Consider the following 14,696-nt stretch of genomic DNA (forward strand, 5'->3'; position numbering starts at 1 on the left):
GGTAATTCAAGCATTTGGGCTAATAGCCACTTATCAATGAGTACATACCATGTATGTCTTTCTGTGATTGGGTTAGCTCACTCAGGATGATAGTTTCCAGTTCCAACCATTTGCCTACGAATTTCACTAAGTCATTGTTTTTGATGGCTGAGTATTATTCAATTGTGTAGATGTACCACATTTTCTGTATCCATTCCTCTGTTGAAGGGCATCTGGGTTCTTTCCAGCTTCTGGCTATTATGAATAAGGCTTGAACATAGGGAGCACGTGTCTTTTTATATGTTGGGGCATCTTTTGGGTATATGCCCAAGAGGTATAGCTGGATCCTCAGGCAGTTCAATGTCCAATTTTCTGAGGAACCTCCAGACTGATTTCCAGAATGGTTGTAGCAGTCTGCAACCCCACCAACAATGGAGGAGTGTTCCCCTTTCCCCACATCCTCGCCAGCATTTGCTGTCACCTGAGTTTTTGATCTTAGCCATTCTCACTGGTGTGAGGTGAAATCTCAGGGTTGTTTTGATTTGCATTTCCCTTATGACTAACGATGTTGAACATTTCTTTAGGTGTTTCTCAGCCATTCGGCATTCCTCAGCTGTGAATTCTCTGTTTAGCTCTGAACCCCATTTTTTAATAGGGTTATTTGTCTCCCTGCGGTCTAACTTCTTCAGTTCTTTGTATATTTTTTGGATATAAGGCCTCTATCTGTTGTAGGATTGGTAAAGATCTTTTCCCAATCTGTTGGTTGCCGCTTTTGTCCTAACCACAGTGTCCTTTTGCCTTATGAAGCTTTGCAGTTTTATGAGATCCCATTTGTCGATTCTTGATCTTAGAGCATAAGCCATTGGTGTTTTGTTCAGGAAATTTTTTCCAGTGCCCATGTGTTCCAAATGCTTCCCTAGTTTTTTTTTCTATTAGTTTGAGTGTATCTGGTTTGATGTGGAGGTCCTTGATCCACTTGGACTTAAGCTTTGTACAGGGTGATAAGCATGGATCGATCTGCATTCTTCTACATGTTGACCTCCAGTTGAACCAGCACCATTTTGCTGAAAATGCTATCTTTTTCCATTGGATGGTTTTGGCTCCTTTGTCAAAAATCAAGTGCCCATAGGTGTGTGGGTTCATTTCTGGTCTTCAATTCGGTTCCATTGGTCTATCTGTCTGTCTCTGTACCAATACCATGCAGTTTTTATCACTATTGCTCTGTAATACTGCTTGAGATCTGGGATAGTGATTCCCCTGAAGTCCTTTTTATTGTTGAGGATAGTTTTAGCTATCCTGGGTTTTTGTTATTCAGATGAATTTGCAGATTGTTCTGTCTAACTCTTTGAAGAATTGGATTGGTATTTTGATGGGATTGCATTGAATCTGTAGATCGCTTTTGGTAAAATGGCCATTTTTACTATATTAATCCTGCCAATCCATGAGCATGGGAGATCTTTCCATCTTCTGAGATCTTCTTCAATTTCTTTCTTCAGAGTCTTGAAGTTCCTATTGTACAGATCTTTCCCTTGCTTGGTTAAAGTCACACCGAGGTACTTTAAATTATTTGGATCTATTATGAAGGGTGTCATTTCCCTAATTTCTTTCTCGGCCTGTTTCTCTTTTGTGTAGAGGAAGGCTACTGATTTATTTGAGTTAATTTTATACCCAGCTACTTTGCTGAAGTTGTCTATCAGCTTTAGTAGTTCTCTGGTGGAACTTTTGGGATCACTTAAATATACTATCATATCATCTGCAAATAGTGATATTTTGACTTCTTCTTTTCCGATCTGTATCCCTTGACCTCCTTTTGTTGTCTGATTGCTCTGGCTAGAACTTCAAGAACTATATTGAATAAGTAGGGAGAGAGTGGGCAGCCTTGTCTAGTCCCTGATTTTAGTGGGATTGCTTCAAGTTTCTCTCCATTTAGTTTAATGTTAGCAACTGGTTTGCTGTATATGGCTTTTACTATGTTTAGGTATGGGCCTTGAATTCCTATTCTTTCCAGGACTTTTATCATGAAGGGGTGTTGAATTTTGTCAAATGCTTTCTCAGCATCTAATGAAATGATCATGTGGTTTTGTTCTTTCAGTTTGTTTATATAATGGATCACGTTGATGGTTTTCCGTATATTAAACCATCCCTGCATGCCTGGGATGAAGCCTACTTGATCATGGTGGATGATTGTTTTGATGTGCTCTTGGATTCGGTTTGCCAGAATTTTATTGAGTATTTTTGCATCGATATTCATAAGGGAAATTGGTCTGAAGTTCTCTTTCTTTGTTGGGTCTTTGTGTGGTTTAGGTATAAGAGTAATTGTGGCTTCATAGAAGGAATTCGGTAGTGCTCCATCTGTTTCAATTTTGTGGAATAGTTTGGATAATATTGGTACGAGGTCTTCTATGAAGGTCTGATAGAATTCTGCACTAAACCCGTCTGGACCTGGGCTCTTTTTGGTTGGGAGACCTTTAATGACTTCTTCTATTTCCTTAGGAGTTATGGGGTTGTTTAACTGGTTTATCTGTTCCTGATTTAACTTCGGTACCTGGTATCTGTCTAGGAAATTGTCCATTTCCTGCAGATTTTCAAGTTTTGTTGAATATAGGCTTTTATAGTAAGATCTGATGATATTTTGAATTTCCTCTGAATCTGTAGTTATGTCTCCCTTTTCATTTCTGATTTTGTTAATTTGGACACACTCTCTGTGTCCTCTCGTTAGTCTGGCTAAGGGTTTATCTATCTTGTTGATTTTCTCAAAGAACCAACTTTTGGTTCTGTTGATTCTTTCTATGGTCCTTTTTGTTTCTACTTGGTTGATTTCAGCTCTGAGTTTGATTATTTCCTGCCTTCTACTCCTCCTGGGTGTATTTGCTTCTTTTTGTTCTAGAGCTTTTAGGTGTGCTGTCAAGCTGCTGACATATGCTCTTTCCTGTTTCTTGCAATTGAACCTTAAATTTTTTTCTTGAACTATCAAAGGTAATTACTTAACGGTCGATATATGATTTGAAATTGAATAATAATTCCCATTATTTTTCCGACTTTATCTAAGCACATTTGAGTTAGTTTGTATAGGCATGTCTACATGTCTTGACTTGACCACACAGATGAGTCACCTGGGAGCACTGCTGAACACAGATTCTGAATAAAAGGTCTGTGGCTGTATGGCAAGGCTGCACATCACAGATGACCCAAGACTTAGTTCACCTCTACTATTGACTTCATACCTCCTTCTGAGTAGCAGAAGCTAGTACCATGAAAATGTCATATTCACACTTAATAATGGCATCTGAAGACTATGGTGCTTCTACGGATATTGTGACTACTGTTCTGAGCCTGTTCTGGGCATTTGCTGCCTTCTGTGTGCAAATTTAGGTGCTGACTTTAATTCCCATTGTCACAAGTGGTTTGACTTACTGTCCTTGTAGTTTTGTGGTGATGGTAATGGTAGCTTGGCTTGAACCTGGGTGTGCTGGTGTATACTTTTTGGAAGGCTGTCAATTATATTGAAGGGACCTATCTTCACAGAGTGTTATGAAATGTTTCTTGTGACCTGCAGTACCTACATTTTCTAAGTTCCCAATTTCTGTCTTCAGATCCCAATCAAATGGCTGGAACAAATTGGGACACGGTGGTACAGTTTTATTATAATTGAAGATTATTTCATGCTTTGGCAATTGAAGGTTTTTGAAAGACTAAATAAAACAAAAATGGTATTTAAAAATTACACTATTTTTAAATCTATTATTTTCCTTTACCACTTTTTCTATTTTATACGTTATTTGCCCAAGTCACCCACAATAGAGCAAGGGGATGCATGGAAGGAGAAGGGACACAAAGAACCACTGTTTGCTCCAGATCCTTTTTAAGTTTAGACATGTCTGTTGTTGAAGCGATTGTTGAGACAAGCGTAGAGCCACATGGGGTTATAAGAAGTAACATAAAGGGATCTGCTTATACCATAGAAATGCAGCCCTGGAATGAGCATAGAATTATTGAAAGCTTGCCAGAAGAAGGGAATCAGCTATACCATCACTTTAATGCATTTGTCCAGGATTCAAAGTCAGAGGAGGGGTAGGGGAAAATTTAATGGTAAAAAGAATGAAAATGGTCTCAGGTGTGGCCTGACTGAAACCTAGTCAGCGGGAGGACACTGGAAATAGGTTAACTAGAGAGAGCCCTGGGGTGTGTTTGGAAGACATATTTGACTTTCTAGTTGATGGGAGTTGAAAGGAAGAAAACAAAATGAAACCCAGCCCAGTCTGAGCATTCTGAGTGTAGTGCTCCAGAGACTGAGTCAGGTTCTGGGGTCATACGTGATTTTTTTTCCATTGCCTTTGTATGTGTGGGCATTCAACAGTTCACCCAGTGTCTACCCATCTCATCACAACACACACACACACACACACACACACACACACACACACACACACACACACACACGACTATGTGATAATGATTACAACTTAACTTTTCAGGTTTCCTAGTCCTCAGTTGTGTCTGGTTGTGTGTTTAGGCACACCAAACACACAGTAAACTATCATAGAGCTAGTACATGTTCCACCGAACAGAGCATCTTCCTCACTGAATGATCCTGAGCTATTCCTTAATACTGTCACCTCACTGAGCTTCTTCCACACCCCATCCTCTACCTTTGGGAGCTACCAATCTGCGCTCCTTGTGTAAATATTTTAAAATGTTACCTAAATGGAATTACACAGTATGTGGTTTTCTTGAGATTTTCTTTTTTGTTTTAGCAAAACAAATTATCCCAATCTTCTAGAAAGTCTTTGCTTTTTAATTACCCAAGAAATAGTTGAATGAGCTCTCCTTATGCAACATTAAAACAGTAAAAATGAATTTAAAAATCCCGTTGCTAACACAGTCTCAAATTCAAGCTCATTCCTAAAAGTAATTAAATGTTGATTTAGCCCTTTTTATTGAAAATAATTATCTATTTCTTTTCATAGTTTTGCTATGATAAAAAGTCTTCAGTGAGCATTTTCTTGTACGTGTCTTCTTGTTTACATGTGTTAATTTTTCTTCTAGTTTTGGTACCTAAATGTGGCACTGCGGGTAGGTAGTAGAACTATACATTTACAGTCTAAATTTGAAGAGATATTATCAAAAGTTCTTTCTATGTTTCTATGCCCATGTATAGAATTAATAAGTAGAATAGACTTACTAGAACTTCCTAGTTTCTAATGCATATCAATGTGAGATTTTTTTCACCCAATTTTATAAGTGAGGGGTACTGACTCATTTTAGTATACATTTTATTGCTTATTTAATTTAAAGATATATTGCAATTGTTTTCGCTACTTGTAATTTCTGTTGTATTGCAATGCCTTGTGTTTATTAGTTGTTAATTTTCTTATTTTTATTCTAGATTTATGAAGAATTAATGTTTTTATGGATGTTTGTCATTTATGTAGTATGTATGTGCCTTATAAACACATCATGATATTCTTTTGGTTAAGTTCTTAATGTTGTACATGAGCCTTGTAACTTGACACTTAAAATTTTGATGTTCAGTTTATTACTTGGGTCATTTTGTTTTGAAAGAAAGTCTTCCCATCATTTATTTTAATCTTCTGTATTTTCAGAGTTACATGGTTTTTTAATTTTATGGTCTTGGGGCCATATTTTACCTGTCTCAGGCCTTTTCTCAGCTTGGTCATAACTTCACAACTTCTTTGTCTTGCATTGCTTTGGCCGTTTCTAAACAGCAAATCCTGATTGTTTATTATTATCAAAGCACTAGGTCCACCCTGCCATTGGCGCTTGAGATGATGTGGACAGTTCTACCTTCAATAAAGTCTGTGATTCTGAAAGTCCATGTGATCTTCAAGACAAAATGCTAGGAAACACAGATATACAAATAATACATTCCACACAGGGGCCAGTCCTCAACACAAATACAGACGACAATTCTGCCCAAGAGACGTTAATCCTGCCACATTTGGTCATTCTAGGTGCAACTGATATTTGGATGTTACTAGCCTCTTATCAGTTACCAGTCAAAATGAAAGCCGCATGACCCTGGCAATACATTTCACCGAAGAAAAAAACTTTCCCTGTAGCTCCCGGCCAAATACCTAGGGTCAGATGGAAAATTTTGGCAGCCTAGAACCTTGGAAATTTCCCAGAATTTAGCAGTGTTAGCATTTCAGCTAACACAATACATTTGGTGAGATAGAATAATGGCAAAAATGAAATGTAGTTTGGAATTTTAAAACATTTATTAAAAAATTACTTGCACACTACAATCATGCAATATAATATAGTTTGCTTAGTTTTCTTGCTATTAGATTTGTAGTTCTCTTCAAAAATTTTATTGTTGGGGTTGGGGATTTAGCTCAGTGGTAGAGCGCTTGCCTGGGAAGCGCAAGGCCCTGGGTTCGGTCCCCAGCTCCAAAAAAAAAAAAAAAATTTATTGTTTTTATTGTATGAATGCTTTGACTGTGTATATGTCAGTTTGACCGTGCTTGTTCCTGGTCCCTGTGGAGGTCACAAGAGGGCATTAGACCTCCTGGAATTCGAGTTATAGGTAGTTGTGAGCCACTATATTGGTGCTGAGAACTGATTCTCGTCCTCTGTAAGAGCAGTCTGGTGCTCTTAACCCCAGGCATCTCTCCGGCTCCTATATTTGTGATTCTTATGGAAGTATTTCAAGTGACAACAGGCTGCCAGTGAAAATCAACAGCAAAAGTCATTATAACAATTTTTGAGAAAAGTCCTTGTACTTAGACTAGTACTGTGGCCTTGCCTATATCAGTCCTCACAGTAGGGATTCAAAGTACTGCCCTTGCCTATGTGAGTCTTTTTTTTTTTTTTTCAATTATAAATTGGGCAGTGTTTTATTTTCCTTTACAATTTAATAAATGCTTCTTGATGATTGCACATGGGGTAAGGCTGATTGGTAGTTCAGAAAGATCACAGCGATGGTGTTTTCCTGACAGTGTGGAGTCTTCCATACTGAGTGGAATGACTTGTATGACGTCACTGTCAAACCAGCAAGACTGCATTTATGCACCCATCATTTTCAGGATTGTTGGTAAGTTGAGCGTATTTTCCCCAAGTCACCTTGCCTCTCTGTCACAAAGCCCAGCTCGCTCACATTCACTTCAGTGACTGTCCTTTTGGTGATCACACCCAGGGTTGTATATAATGGGGATGAGGGATTCTTTTTCACACCGAGTATAGGCAGGCAAAAGGTATCTTTCAGTTCAGGGTGTGTGACATGGGCTTTTTTGAAATGTTGACCCACTGACCTAATGACCTTTCATATTTAGGTGGTTTCCTTGTAAAACCATCACCAACAAAGCAGACTTTTGTAACCATTCTCTTCCATGCCTTCTCTTTTCTTTTTCCTGTTCGAATAACTTTCAATACTTCTGTTTCTCCTTGGGCACGAACTTTGGGTAGAGGGACCTCCCATTTTCCCGCCTTTTCCTTTCGTTTCCGTTTAATCATGTTGGAAAGTACTTTTGCTCTCGACTGCCCTCTCTGTCCACCAGGTAGGCAGGGACTGCTCCCTGTGGAGTCATCTTTCTGCTTGGTGTTTCTCTTTTCATGCATTTTAATGGTCTGTTTCATTTGTATTTTCTCAGCATGGCGCTGCTTATGGTAGAGTTTAGCCTTTTTTCCTTCTTTGAACGATCATGGGCTTCCTGACCTTCTTTCTTTTTCTTTTTCTCATGGTACTCCAATCGGTATCATATCATTTGTGGTACAATTCAATATACTCATTTTGTGTCACGACCTCCCGGGTTCCAAAAACTTCTTCTTTTTTCCTTTAGGCATTTCCTTCACCTACTCTGCATTTCACAGTCTGCTTCCATGGGGGACCTTTTGCAGACACTGCTCCTGTACAATTTTGCCCGCTGTAGATATGAGCGCTCTCTCTCTCTCTCTCTCTCTCTCTCTCTTTCATCTTTATTAACTTGGGTATTTCAATTGTTATTCCTGTTCCCAGTTTCCAGGCCAACATCCCCCTCCCCCTCCCCTTCTCTATGGGTGTTCCCCTCCCCATCCTCCTCCCATTACCACCCTCCCTCCAACAATCAGGTTCACTGGGGGTTCAGTCTTGGCAGGACCAAGGGCTTCCCCTTCCACCGGTGCCCTTACTAGGCTATTCATTGCTACCTATGAGGTTGGAGCCCAGGGTCAGTCCATGTATAGTCTTTGGGTAGTGGCTTAGTCCCTGGAAGCTCTGGTTGGTTGGCATTGTTGTACATATGGGGTCTCGAGCCCCTTCAAGCTCTTCCAGTCCTTTCCCTGATTCCTTCAACGGGGGTCCTGTTCTCAGTTCAGTGGTTTGATGCTGGCATTCACCTATGTATTTGCTGTATTCTGGGTGTGTCTCTCAGGAGAGATCTACATCCGGTTCCTGTCATCCTGCACTTCTTTGCTTCATCCATCTTATCTAGTTTGGTGGCTGTATATGTATGGGCCACATGTGGGGCAGGCTCTGAATGGGTGTTCCTTCTGCCTCTGTTCTAAACTTTGCCTCCCTACTCCCTCCCAAAGGTATTCTTGTTCCCCTTTTAAAGAAGGAGTGAAGCATTCACATTTTGGTCATCCTTCTTGAGTTTCATTTGTTCTAGGCATCTAGGGTAATTGAAGCATTTGGGCTAATAGCCACTTACCAATGAGTACTTACCAAGTGTGTTTTTCTGTGATTGGGTTACCTCACTCAGGATGATATTTTCCATTTCCATCCATTTGCCTATGAGTTTCATAAAGTCATTGTTTTTGATAGCTGAATAATATTCCATTGTGTAGATATATCACATTTTCTGTATCCATTCCTCTGTTGAAGGGCATCTGGGTTCTTGCCAGCCTCTGGCTATTATAAATAAGGCTGCGATGAACATAGTGGAGCATGTGTCTTTTTTATATGTTCTTAATTCCTGGGAATCACTGGCCCATGAACTTGCTTCACTCAGACCGGAACAGGAAACGCCTATGTCAGTCTTAACAGCACATATTGCTCTAAATACATTTGGACCTTGCATTTTTGCAAGCCCAACAGAAACAAACCTGAGGTAGGAAGATTACAAGTTCAAGGCCATTAATGGGAGAAGAAGCACCTAGCCTCACACAGACTTGAAATACCAGGGTTGGAGGATGAGGGGGGTACTACCTGCAAGGGAGAAGGGGAGAAGGGAAAGGGGAAGAATTAGGGAGGGAGTGACTGGGAGGGGGCAGTGATGAGGATGTAAAGTGAAATAAAAAATAGTAAAATTAAATAAAAAAATTAGTTCAAGGTCAGCTTACACTATATAACAACTTCTAAGATATAGCAAACGCTGTACAAATGTAAAACAGACACATTAGGATTGATTTACAATGTGGAACTCTTAATTAAATTTTGATTCTTTACTTCCTATCTTCAGTCTTTTGCTAAGTTCTTTTAGTCAGTTTCCTAAGTTTCTAAATTCTAATGTCTATTTTCTAAAATCACCCTCTTCATTCCCTTGTTAACTCTTGTTATCTGTCTTTTTTCTTTTTTGATCCCGAACTTCCTTGTAGCTATCTCTGCCCCACCCACAGTACTGGGGATTGAATCTAGGCTGTTACACACTCCAGGCAAGCACTCTTCTGCTGAGCTCTTCCTCTGTCTATTGCTACTATGCTGTCAGACTGGTTATAGGTTTAAGTTCTTGTTCCCTCTCTCACCATCCAACCTATTCCCACCACCCTTTTTTTGGTCTTCTCTCAAAGCAGACACCAATACCAAGGCTTTTTCTCTGTTAAGGTATTTGGGGATTGATTTGCAGGAACAGAGCTGAGAAAAGTGGAACAATTAAAATATGTTATCCACCTGGGTTCCCTCTGTAGCCCTGTGTGGTAAGTTTTTAGAATGGCACAGGGAAAAGACAGAAAAGGGGAACATTCTTTTTTTCTACCAACTTCAGTGTATACTGCTCAGGAGTTTCTCAGCAGCTGTTCACTTCCAGAGATAATTCAGCAGATAACTAACATGGGCTTGCGGCAAAGGCATTTGCAGAGACCAAGAGAACCTGGCTGGTTGTTAACTGTACACTCGAGAGGGCACAGAGATCGGACGATGTGATGCTTGGTTTAACCTTGTATTCTCACTCTTTGAAATCTATAATTATTTGTGCACAAAACATCTTGTGATTTTTTTCTTTCCACTAGGCACTATAAATTATGCAGTATGTTTTGGTACAGGAACACAGTGGCCCTGAGCTGTAGGGTTTGGGGGGTCAACCCTGAAGGCAACTGGCTCTCAGAGGAGAAGCTGTAGCAAAGAGGTGAATCAAGAGACTGTGAAACGGGGTCTAAAAGTGCTGCAGTACAAGTCCCATGTGTTGGTTCTATATATGTGCGTCCATTCTGCCCATGATACTCTTAAGCAATGATGACCCAGAAGAGGCCGGCAGACCTTCTGCATAATACAAAGCACATATTTCAACTTTATGCAGTCTGTGAACACGGGGCTTTTCTGCTCTGAGCGGTCTTTAAGGGTCGTGCTGGAGGCTATGATTTATGAGTGGCATGCTGGTCACTTAGATTAATGTGAGCATGAAGTTACAGGGTTTCTGAATAAGCAAGCCTCTCGCTTCCTAAGGTTCACCCTCAGCATTGGCTAGGAAGAATCTCCACCAATGTGAAGAAGTACAGATGGGGACCACTGTTGAAATCCTGAGCTTTTGGGGAAAGAAGGGGACATAATCAACAGAAGTGATTTAAGCCAGTTTTGCTTATTACTCTGTATCTGCATGCCTTAAGAACCACTATATGAGATCTAAATGAAAACGTGAGAGCTATCTGGGTATATGAGGTCACTCAAATGCATTGTGCCCCCATTTTCATTAGGAGACACTTCAGGAAAAACTAGAAAGCCTGGGGCGAACAGTTTAGCCTTCTCTTATATATTTAAGTGACAATCGTTTCCCAGGTTAGGGAGGCATCAAATCCTACTTGCTTTATGGTCAGGGGCGACCATACCAGGATTCAGAGGCATGCCAGGGTGAGCAACTTCGTAACCAGAGCAGGACGCGGTGTGAATGTGACCCTGTGGGTGTTCAGCTGAGTGAGCAGGTACTGTTTTGTTGGGGTGTTAGTAATACTGGAAATCACGTGACAACCGCCATTAATTAATTACGTTCTCCCTGCTTTTATTTTCTTTGATGTGCGACTATAAAGATGTTTGAGGATACAAATGATCGTTGTTCGAGGAGTAAGGAAAAACATGCCAGAATTCCCTTGTCAAAGGACGAAACTCGTTTTTGTTAGAGTGAGAAGATGGTCACGGTTGAAGATCTTCGTTTGTGTCACCCCTTGCTTAAGTGGATTCGGCTGAGCAAACCGCGAGGCTGAAGATGATTTCCTTTGTATAAATGTGTACAAGCCACGCCTCAGACACTAAGGTCACTGGATGTATGTGTGGGTACCTTGCAAGGAAAAGTAGGAATGGTTCAGGCAGGTGAGACGTTTTCAGTATTTTGTGTTCGTTATACCTTTTCAAGTGGCAAACGGTGGCACTCCAGGGAACACTGTACTTTCTTTTGTAAATCAATTCGCGAAAATCTTGACAACAGAGGACAAACTTTTTTATTTTGAAAAGCCAAAGCTTCGTTCATCATCATCGGCTGAGCTCAGTTACAGTGCAGATGGTGTTTCAAAATTCAGAGCTCTAAACTGAAATGTTTAAAAGGTAAAAACAGCAAAAACAAGCGATAAACAGCTTGCCTTTTCAGAGGTGGTGTGTGAGTGTGCCCATTTTTAATAAAGAAAACAAAGTCTGTGCCTGTTGGGGTCTTTTAGGCTCAGGTGACTGTACTCTGAGCTGCCTGGTCACTGTTCCTCAACCTGCTGCCAGGTGGCGCTGTGCGGCAGTGGGTACAGTGCGGTGCGAGGCATACAATGTGGACTTTTCAACCTGACGTTTTATTGTATTTCTGACCCAGTAACTGATTCTTCTGGAAGAGTGAACATCAACTCAGTTTTACGAATCTCCGGATCGCCTTTCCTTAACTGTAGTTAAATGGGGTTAATCTCCACTTTTGGTGAGACGCTTCTGTACTGGCAAACACATCTTGAGACTCAGCGTTTACTGGTACTTTATTGTCTTTCATTATAACTGGTGCTTATGTTCTTAAAAAACATTCTGGCTTGAGTGGAAAGCAACATAAAATTAAAACCTTTTGCCAGTAGATAATTTTTTTTTTTAATTTTACTTAGGAAGAGTAAGTGCAGAAGAGTTTAAAGGCAGTAGATAGATAAAATATACCATGGCTTAATGTGTAGTATAGACTTAGGCATAACAGGTTTTTTTCTTTTAGGAAAATCTGGGTAATGTTTTCCTTCAATGATTAGATTTTTGTCTGTCCCTTGCCCCCAATACAGTAATAGTCACTCTTAAAGTGATCAACTTTCTTGTGCTTTTTAAAATCCTGATTATGATATAATTTTCTGTTTTCCTTGCTAATTGAATAATCCTCCACAAAACCCATGAAAACGGTTGACAGTCACACTAAGACTGATCTGGTTTCCTGGTATTGCCATGATAAAATTTTGATCATTACATTTAACAATTATTGTTAAATGTGGCCCCTCTCCCTGGAAGTTTCCTCTATAAACCGTGGTCTTCTTAAGGTCATAATCAAGACTCAGGCACAATTTCTCTTTTCCTATTAACTACTGTAGGGGCCTAACTGACTTTCAAGCTACTTTTGAACTAATCTTCATATGGAAGTTTCCTAGCTCCACACAGGTGATACATACCAAATTGTTACAAATGTTTGCTTTCTACTGCAAATTTAAATCCTCCAAAATCCAAAATGTCAATGAAATTTTGAGTATGAAACATTGATAAGAAATATGTCTATGTCATTGCTTTGGAGTTTTAAATGAGAGTATTTCAAAGAAGCTAACAGTCTTGCAATCTAAATGAAGTGGAGCCATTTTTATATAGCTGTCAGCCTTCTTATATCTTCCTGTTAGAGCCACGTAGGCCCTACAGTGGTTAACAGGACTGCTGAATTTATGGATGTATTTTGGTTACAATACAGCTTAATTACATTCACATTATAGAGGAAACTACCAAGGAGAGAGGTCACATTTAACAATAATTATTAAATTTTCTATGCAAAATGAATCACACCAATATAAGGAAACCAGATCAGTATAGTATATGTGTGAGATCATGAGCTGTTGTTTCACAGGGTTTGTAAAGGGCAACTTTGAACTGAATGTCAATCAATACACACACTTTTAAAGGAGTTACTTGACTATTTACTGGAGCTTGACACACATGAACTCAAGGATGTTTTGGGTAAGAACTGTGGTTGCAAGGGTTTATTGCTTATGGGTGGAGAAAGTCTTAATTCAACAGTGCTCATGGAAGGAAAGGATGCTTACCTCAGAACTGCTGATTGCGGAGGGAGGATTTGAAACCAGGCCCTTTAGAAGTCAAAATCTAGGCCTTTCCCCCCTTTCTTTGTGGATTAGACTGTGCTCTTCTGAATGGAAGGGATTCATTTGCTCATCTCACTTTCTACCATTCATCATCATCACCACTGGGACTGGTGTTTTTGAGACAGAGTTTCGCTGTGTAGCCCTGGCTGTAACTAGCTCTGTAGACCAGGTTGGCGCTGAACTCAGAGGTCACCTACCTCTGCCTCCTGAGTGTGTGTGTCACGACTGCCTGACTCGAGACTCACTATTTTCAGGTGTGTATGAAAGACTGTGTGAGGTTGAGGTGATGCCCAGGCTTTGCTAATAGAAACCTACTGTTAATTTCTCCTAAATGGCTTATACTTCATTGAAAGTCAGACAAAGGAAACTGATAAGGTAAACTGCTGAGAGAGGGAACAGCCTGGAAATCGACCAGGCAAAGGCACTGTTTTTGTTGTTATTGTTAGCAAGTTCCGTATCACTTAATTTCACTCCCAAGACCCAGACGAACCTTTTAAATCACAAGTGAATAGGAATTGAGTGGGATTCCAGAGTCCTTCACATAACCGCAGACAGCAACATTTTTCTGCTGCTAAATTATAAATTTGGCTGGACAAAAATACATGCTAGCAGGTTTTAGAATTTTGGGAAATGTGTAAGTTCAGTTTGAAAGAAGATCCACATGAATATGATGAAAATACAAAGGAATTCATAGTGGCAGAATACTTATTGCTACAAAATAACCATGGACATTTAATGAAAGCAGTATTAGGTTAGAAAACAATTCATTACAGTGGGACCAAAGTAGAAATAATAGCATCTCATGAGAGGAGCATGGACCATGGATCTGAAAATACCTTGAGAGTATTCAGAGATCACAAACAGGAGTGAGGGAGTGTACTAGGCTGCTCTGTTCCCTGTGAATCCCTTTAAGCCACCCCCTACCCCCGCTTATGGGACACCATAATGGACTGCTGACTGGTTGAGTTCAAACAGTTTCCACATTATTGCCTGACTTACCTCATTATTGAAGCATAACCCTATGTGCTCCACAGAGCTTGAAACTGGAACTTGACCAAAATGATTTTCTAAGTTCATTTCATAATCAGTGATGCAATGCTTCGCATTCGTGTGCACAAATAGGAAAGGTCTTGGCGATTCTGCATGTAACTGATCCTACAGCCGTTAAATTTATGCAATTCATTTATTTTTGCGAAATATAAAAAAAAATGACCAGAATGATATAGAAACCCTGAAGAGCAGATTTCCCTTTTATTAGTACTGCTTTT

General features: G+C 39.9%; 1 long non-coding RNA gene and 1 pseudogene across 1 annotated transcript in view; one reads left to right on the forward strand and one right to left on the reverse strand.

Moving 5' to 3' along the window:
• Positions 1-6,984: 6,984 nt before the first annotated feature.
• On the reverse strand, positions 6,985-11,202 carry LOC116901070 (annotated as a pseudogene).
• A 132-nt stretch (positions 11,203-11,334) lies between these two features.
• The window catches only part of LOC116902817, a 165,835-nt gene continuing 162,473 nt past the window's right edge, over positions 11,335-14,696 (forward strand). The window contains exon 1 of the long non-coding RNA XR_004388237.1: positions 11,335-11,434. This is a non-coding gene — a long non-coding RNA (uncharacterized LOC116902817). The remainder of the gene's footprint in view (positions 11,435-14,696) is intronic.

The sequence above is a fragment of the Rattus rattus genome, chromosome 1, assembly GCF_011064425.1.
Source record: "Rattus rattus isolate New Zealand chromosome 1, Rrattus_CSIRO_v1, whole genome shotgun sequence".
Lineage (NCBI taxonomy): Eukaryota > Metazoa > Chordata > Mammalia > Rodentia > Muridae > Rattus > Rattus rattus.